Source organism: Dermacentor silvarum, chromosome 1, assembly GCF_013339745.2.
Source record: "Dermacentor silvarum isolate Dsil-2018 chromosome 1, BIME_Dsil_1.4, whole genome shotgun sequence".
In the NCBI taxonomy this organism is placed as follows: Eukaryota; Metazoa; Arthropoda; class Arachnida; order Ixodida; family Ixodidae; genus Dermacentor; species Dermacentor silvarum.
In genome coordinates, this window is record NC_051154.1 from 344,749,027 (window position 1) to 344,757,236 (window position 8,210).

Sequence of the window (8,210 nt, forward strand, 5' to 3'; positions counted from 1 at the left end):
TGCTTCCTTTAAGGTGTAATGCTGAAGTTTTCACCGCCCATAAGCAGAGGTTTCTGCCAAAACCAAAATTGAGATAAGGCCTTTTTAAAAATCGGTCGATATTAGCGAGATTAAAGGCAACAACGCTTTGAAGAGATAACAGGCCATGAAGCATGTTTGTTCGCATCAAACAAAATAGCATGTAACATTATTTATAACTTTCTTAAGACTTCAAAAATATGTTTTTAGTTATTAGGCACGAATAGGGGCGCAAGTAATAAACAAGTGTAGAGAAAGTGTTTCATTTGTTCCAATAGGAGGGATGGAATGGATTAGCTCGCCACTCGAGGAGTGGGAATGGTCCAGCTCTGAGCATTCCGAGGAGTTAAAACGAGTAGAATTGTGGGGACTGACACTTTTCGGTATTTAGCGGGAATGAAACGGGGGGCCCCACTCCGCAACAGTGGTGGAAAGGTGCCCACGGTATTTCATTCGTATGGTTTCGAGGTCAGGAAACAAGTGCCGCACTGTCGGCAGTTGTCCGGTGCGGCATGTTCTGCCGTTCACGATGCTTGCTGTGGTGGTGTTTGCTGCAATTTTGCCTTCGTCTTCAGCAAGACTTCCCCTTTTCAGGACGTATCTTTGCCAGTTGGCTCAGACGTAATCAAGTAGGTCGCAGCCTGTGTGGGCCTTGTGTACTAACATCCGCGCTCCGTGGGGCAGTCCCTTGAGTAGGGGATGAGGGTTCTCAGGTATCGTCTCGCATATTGAGTAATGTATCGAAATGTAGATTCACATACGGATGGTTTTATGTCGCGTTAAACGTAACCCAGCTTTCCACCGAAACACACACACGCGCGCGCACGTACGCACACGCAGACACGCTCACACGTGTTCACACGCATGCATGCTCATACATTAACACATATGTTCGCACACATACAAATTCCATGCGCCCAAACATGTACACATGTACGCGTGCAAGCGATCACAGCTGGATCACACTTAAAAATTGGCTGTGGTTTAGCTCTGGTTAAATTTAGTCCAGTAGCGATAGCTACAGACCCCCGGCTGCACTTAGGCTTCACTTTTAGTTAGACATGTTGTTATTAAACTTAGTGGTTTCCCACTAGACTAAGAAAGGAGAGACATTGTGGTCAACCAACGGGTAAAACTGTATTTTTCACACCAATGAATAAGCTTCTATTATCTGTGGCGACATCGTCAGTGGCGTAGTTAGACTCATCAAAGTTCCGCTGAAGAACCAGGTTCGAACTACTTCCCCACTGCGTAGTGGTACTGGGCTGCAACTGATTCACCTCAAGTTGAGCGGTGGCCGCGCGGCTGCTGCGACGAGGCGGAGTTGCCCGTGGCATGACGTCACACAGAGGGCGCGGCGAGCACTCTAGCTGTGACGGTTGCCAGGCAACGGCGGATGCGTGTCTGTAGGAGCGGTGGCCGCGCAGCAACCGCGACTAGCCGAGTCGGTGGAGAATCGAGGCCTGTGGTGTGACGTCACACAGAAGGGCGCGGCGAGCGCCAAACGGCTAGGGTGCCTAAATAGTGATTTTAAGGGTGCCTCGATGCCAGCGCCGCCGTTCAGGGTGGAGACAACCCCGCTGGCGCCGCCATATTGAATCACACGAGCTGAGACTCAGCTACGCTTGCGTTCATAAATAGTGTTACTCGCGGCGCACTTCCAAGTGCTTTGCCTTGATAAGGATTTTTTTATCGGTATCGCATCTGCACATCTTTATAACCAATAGCCGTTAACTCGTCGAAGGTCCAAGACGTAAATGTATGGCGCCGGGAACATGCCCCAAGTTGCCTAATTCAATTTACATTTAATATGCCGTGTGTATGTTTAAAATACGCACTATTTTTTTGCGCTTCGACGTTGGTATATAAGGTTTGCGACCCCCTGTGTGTGGAAGTTTTTCTTTTTCGATGTTATATTTTGGTTTACACGTCACGCCTCCTTTACCGTAGCCAGCCACTCGCGCACGGCGGTTAGTTTCCCTTGCGTTGCGCGTGCTCTTCGCGTTCGTTGCAATTATTTGACGATATCTACGCGCAATTTTGCATTTTTTGCCCACAAAACTGTGTGCTGACAGGATTAAGCTGGTATAAAAATAACTGCGATGTGAAAATAAGGTTTAGTTAGTGCTGTAGAGAAAAATGTAACGTAACTTAATTGTCTGTGTCAATCTTGCGTAGTACACATAAGAAACCAAACGATGCACAAAATACATTTACTTATAATGTCTAGTACAATCAATCATGAAAGAGATATGTACATGAAAAATTATATGTACTGTGTGGCGCCTGAAGGTTATGTTGAAAGACGAGATGAATGAATGAATAAACCTTTATTTGAAACAGTGAGTTAGTTGGCAGTCGAGGTGGGAGGGTCCCTTATTCCAGGAACCCTCTGGCTTGGATCGCCCTCCGGGCCCGGGCGACGAGTTCGCGCTGGTCGACCAGGTCCGGCTTGGAGATCGCAGCCTCCCACGTCTCTGCGAGAAGGGTTGGGTCTGCGTCTGCTGCTATTGGTTGTGTCGTTGTAATGCTTGCTCGGGTGTGCTTGCATTGCAGTAGGAGGTGTGCCAAGATGTCTGGGACGTTGCAGTGTGGACAGGTGTAGGTGTATATCGTCGGGTGGAAATGATGCAGTAAGCTTCCGTGGGTGAAGGTATTGCTCTGGAGTCGCCTGTAGTCGGTGCCTTCGTTTCTCGTTAGTTTTGGATGTGCTGGGGGGTATACCCTGCGTCCAAGCCGATAGTGCTGCAGTAGCGCTTGATAAGTTAGCGGTATTGTTTCCGTTTCCTCCGCTGATTTGGGTGGGTGGGGCATGTCGAAAATCTCGTGCGGGGAGGCCCGGTTGACGCTTGCGCGGGCCGCGGTGTGTGACGCTTCATTCCCCTCGAGTCCCTCATGTCCCGGAACCCACATGATGCAGGTGTAGGGGGGAGGAGTGTCGCCACGTTTCATTATGTTTATCGCTTTGACGGAGATCCTACCCTTCATGTAGTTGCGTGCCGCTGTTTGAGAGTCGGTGAAGACCACTATGGCATCGTCGCTTGTATGGGTGGCGAGTGCTATAGCGGCCTCCTCTGCTGTGTCCGCGTGTTTGGCGAGAATCGTAGCCAACGCCAGTGTCGTTCCCCTGTAGTCTGTGACGCTGATGGCGAAAGCGTTTCGGCCCGGATACTTGGCTGCGTCCACGTAGCGCGCCTGCGGGTCGTTACGGTGCTTGTGTCTGATGGCGTTTACCCTGGCGAGCCGTCTGCCTCGATGGTGTTCTGGATGCATGTTCCGAGGGATCTGATGAACTTGTAGGTAATCTCGGAGCTTCGACATGATCTTTTCCTTACGTTCGCCATCAAGTTCTAGGTTGGTTGCGTATCCTGTGCGTCGGAGGACTGCTCGGCCTGTGGTTGTGAGCTTGAGTCTCTCGATCTGGTTGATGAGGTGCGCTTCCGCAAGTTCTTCCCAGGAGTTGTGAACTCCCATGCGCAATCGGTCAGTGGAGGCGGTTGTTGGCAGTCCTAGGGCGAGCTTCGTGGCCTTTCGTATAAGGAGGTTTAGCTTTTGTTTCTCGGCTGTCTTCAGGTTGAGGTAAGGAGTTCCGTATGTAATGCGGCTGTACAGGAGGGCTTGTACCATTCGCAAGGTGTCGTGCTCTTTGAGGCCATTGCGGCGATTTGCCACGCATCGTATCAGATGAGTCAGCTGTGCCACAGTGTTCTGTAGTCTAGGGAGTGTGGTGGAGCCGGACCCGTCCTTGTGTATATGGAGTCCGAGGATTCGAAGTGAGTCGACCTTCGGTATCGGGACTCCCTGAAGAAGGACTTGTGGGTCCGGTGCGTCGTGGCTTGGGGGCGGCCCCGGGTGTGTGCCGCGAGTACTAATAGCTCGGATTTATTCGGGGCACAGTGGAGGCCGCAGGTGTTCAGGTACCGTTCGATGATGTTGACCGCCTCCTGAAGACGGTCCTCCTGTTCACCCGTGCTCGCGCCTCTCGTCCACATTGTGATATCATCTGCATATAGAGCATGAAATATCCCTGGGATTGTGTCTAAGAGGCGGGGAAGTTTGAGGAGGGCCACGTTGAAGAGGAGTGGCGAGATTACCGAACCCTGCGGCGTACCCCTGTTAGGTAGGTGAAATGTCTCGCTCCGGAGATTGGCAATTCCCACCGTGGCTGTACGGTTGGTGAGGAAAGCGCGTATGTAGGCGTATGTTTTGGCACCGCAGCCGATATCTTCTAGGTTACGGAGAATGGCTTCATGGCTCACGTTATCGAAGGCGCCCTTTACGTCTAGAGCTAGAATGGATGACTTGCTGTGTTTGCTCAAATGGTCAAGAATATCTTCCTTTAGCTGGAAGAGGACGTCCTGCGTGTAGAGCATCTGGCGGAAGCCGAACATGGTGTGTGGATAGCGATCGTTGTCCTCGAGATGTGTGGTGAGCCGCTCGTTGACCATGTGTTCAAATAGTTTCCCGGCGCAGGACGTAAGGGAGATGGGGCGGAGATTTGCGATGGAGATGGGTTTGTTCGGCTTGGGTACCATGGTCACCTCCGAGTGTTTCCAGGCTGTTGGTAGCTCGCCCTTAATCCAGCAGTCGTTATAGTACCGAAGGAGAGCCGCCAACGCCCGAGGGGGTAGCTGCCGAAGGTGCTTGTTGGTGACTCTGTTTTTGCCCGGGCTCGTATTGCGTGTTAATCTAGAGAGGGCCGCCTGTAACTCTGCCTGTGTGAAAGGCCGATCTAGCTCTTCGTTGGACGCTCCTTAGTACTCCCTGGTGGTGGAAAGGTTGGTGGCATTGGTGTGCGGGTTAGCTGAGCCGTGTAGCTTCGTCTGAAGTTCTTGGAGAAGCTGATCCTCTTTGCCGCCATAGTTGTGGATTAGCCGGTGAATTGTATGTCTTTGTTGGGTTTTGGTGTGGGTGTCGTCGACCAGTGCTCGAAGTATATGCCAAGTTTTCTTTGTGCTGAGCGTCCCTTGAAGTTGGTCGCAGAAGGATCGCCAGTTCTGGCTCGCTAGCTGTTCAGCGTACTCCTGTGCCTGCGTGCTTAATAGGGCAATTCGGCGCTGGAGCTTGCGGTTGAGCTTTTGCCGTCGCCATCGTTTGAGAAGCGATCGCCGAGCCTCCCATAAGTGCAGTAGGTGATTATCGACCGCTGGATTGTCCTCGTCTAGATGAATCGTCCTAGTGTGGCCGTCAGCCGCACCCACGATACCGTTTAGCCAAGCTTCAATGTCTTCAATGTCCGAAACGTCGTCAAGCTCATTCCTATACGCGTTCCAGTCAGTGAGTTGCGCCTTTCCTGTCTTGGGCGCGCGGTGACATTGTTCAACCTCGATTTGAATTATGTGGTGATCGCTCCCTAGCGTATCTGGGAGTCGGGTCCACGTGGCCTTTCGCACGTCTCGGGTGAACGTGAGATCAGGATTGGTGTCCCTCGACACGCTGTTGCCCACTCGTGTTGGTTGGAGTAGGTCATTCCATAGCGTAAGGCCGTGCTGTTGTGCGGCGTCGTGAACCCGTGCCCCTTTTTTGGTGGTATTGGGGTAGCCCCAGGCCGCGTGTGGGGCGTTAAAGTCCCCCACTACAACAAGCCGGTTACCGTTAACGCTCTTGCGAAGCTCCCGGACGAAGTGGTCGTAGTGGAGTAGCTGCTCTCGCGGTGGGCTGTAGAGGTTGACCAGGTATAGGCTCTGTTGATTCTTGCGAGTCGGCAACATCTCCACTATGGTGTGTTCGATTTCAGTGTCTTCAACTTCGTGTGGCTGTGCGGTTAGTGTCTTCTTGGCAAGAATTGCGGTGCGGGAAGTGTGTGCCATAGTGGTGTAGCCGGGGAGCTTTATTTTCTTGGTGTTGGTTTCCTGTAACGCGATTATATCAGGATTGTTTGTTTCGAGATATTCTTGCAGGTTGGCCGAGCGGGCTCTATAGGATCTGCAATTCCAGTGCCAAATGCAGAGGGTGGGAAGCGACTCGGTGTGTCTACGTTTGAGAGTCGCCATGTTGGTGGTTGTCCTCCATCTGGAGTAGGTGGTTTGGTGGTGTCGAGCTAGAATCCTCTGCGGATTCCACTCGCACTGTCTTCCGTCCTTTGCGTTTGGTTCCGAACTGCTCCGCCAGATGTTCATGAGTCACGAAATTCTTGTAAGCATAGGTCATGAAGTTGTGTTGTTGTGCCATGAAGCCATCCAGTTTGGCGTCGAGTGTGGTGACCGTACGGGTTAGTGGCTCTACCTTTTCCATGATTTTAGTTATCACTGTCTGTATGGTTCTGTCTGCTGATGCGAGAAGCTTCGTAGTGAGGGTTTCCTCGAAGACTTGAAGGCGTCGTTCAACAAAGTCGAGAATCTTCGCTTCATATGCTTGCAGCCGTTCGTCTACCCGCTTCATTATTCTGGTTTCTACCTGTTTTAGTATGCTTTCTTCTACTCTCTTCGCTACTCTGTCCTCGAGTTCTGGCGTGTTGCACTCGGCTACCGGTTGTTGTTGTATCGTCCTCTGTAGATCCTGTACTTTATGTTCGAGGGTCCGTATAGTCGCTGTCTCGTCCGAACTGCTCGTGTTGCGTGAGGAATTCGAGGCACTGCTTCCGTTCGCCGCGGCGACGTAAGTGATTCGCCTAACGGAGCGAGACCGTGACCGAGAGCGGGATGTAGAGCGCGATCTTAGGATAGAGCGAGAGCGTCTACGGCCAGGTCTTTGTTGAGGCGAGGGCCCCTGTGAGCTGTCCGAGGTGGTAACCAGCGCGGGGAAGTCTTCGGTGTTCGGTGCTTGAACTCCAGTGATTCTCTCGGGCGCGAGCGTTATCAAGCTGCTGTCTTCTTACTTGGTAGGGGGGCGGGTTGTTACGGAGTTTCTTCTTGCATTCCTTGCCTGCCGTTTCGTGGTCTCCGCCGCAAATCTTGCACTTCGGGTGACAGTCATGTTCTTCCGTGACCCCATCGCGCCCGCATGTGTAACAGAACTTGGCCCTTGGCTGAGGACAGATATCCTGTCGGTGTCCGATGGCGCCACAGGTTCTGCAGTATTGGACGGATTTTCGGTAGGGCTTGCGTCTGTAGTCACCGCTCTGGTACGTTACGTAATAAGGGACGTGCTGTCTGTCGAAGGTGATAACCGCGGCTGTTGAAGATCCTAGCATGCGTGCGCCGAGAACCGTGTATCTTGAGTCCACTCGAAGGCCGGCAACAATCTCCGCGGGACTTGTACCCGGTTCGAGGCCGTATATCACTCCACGGCACACATCGTCTGGGTGTCGAATGTGGGGATTTACTTGATAGACGGTTCCGCCGAGTTGTATGGTGTTGATATGCTGCAGTTTGGAAGCTCGTTCCGTACTTGCCGTGCTCGCGATGATCACATTCTCTAGTTTCTGCACTTGTATACGGACGTTATCGTGGAAGTCTTGCTGGACCAAACCACTAGATCTTCCGATGGCATGTGTCACTGCGATGAGTGTATGTTTCGAGAGGTCAAGTCCTGCTTGAGGGCGGAAGACGATTTTGAAGTCTTCAGTAGGAAAGGGTCGCATCCTCAGAATGCGTTGACGCTGTGGAAGTGGTTGTTGTGCTTGAGGTTTGGGGTCTGGGTTCAGGACTTCTATAGCTCTTTTTTCGGTGGATTCATTGTCTTCTTTGGCTGATCTGCCTTTACGACCTACTTGTAACCACTCGATGTGGGCTTTACCCGTCGTTTTGCCGCTATTGGCGTCGTATGTCCACTGTGGTATGGTATCAGAGTTAGCCCCGGTCAACTCCATTCGCGCCGTAGTCGGCTCTTCTTGTAAAGCGTTCGCCTTCTGTGTTTCCAGAAAAGCGTGGGCGTTCCGCCTCAGACGCTGGTTCTGCGTGATTCACTCCTACTGTGCGAGCACCGCGGGCCTGCAGGCGCGAGCCGCTGGTCTCCCGCTCGCGCCACGGTCACAGAATGTTCACAGCGCACGGTCACAGAATGTTCACAGCGCACGGTCACAGAATGTTCACAGCGCACGGTCACAGAATGTTCAGAGCTCGATTATTCGAGTAAAGGTCTACTCACTGCGTCGTGGTTGGCGTCAAACGATGTCTTGCAACTTTAGGAATCCGAGGTTACCAAATTCGATGAGTGTCCAAGCAATGTTCCACACAAAATAGAGAAAAAGCAGGAGCCCATGTGAGGTAAGACTGTGCTCCTCGGCCCCCTGGCGGTATTTCCCTGGCGAG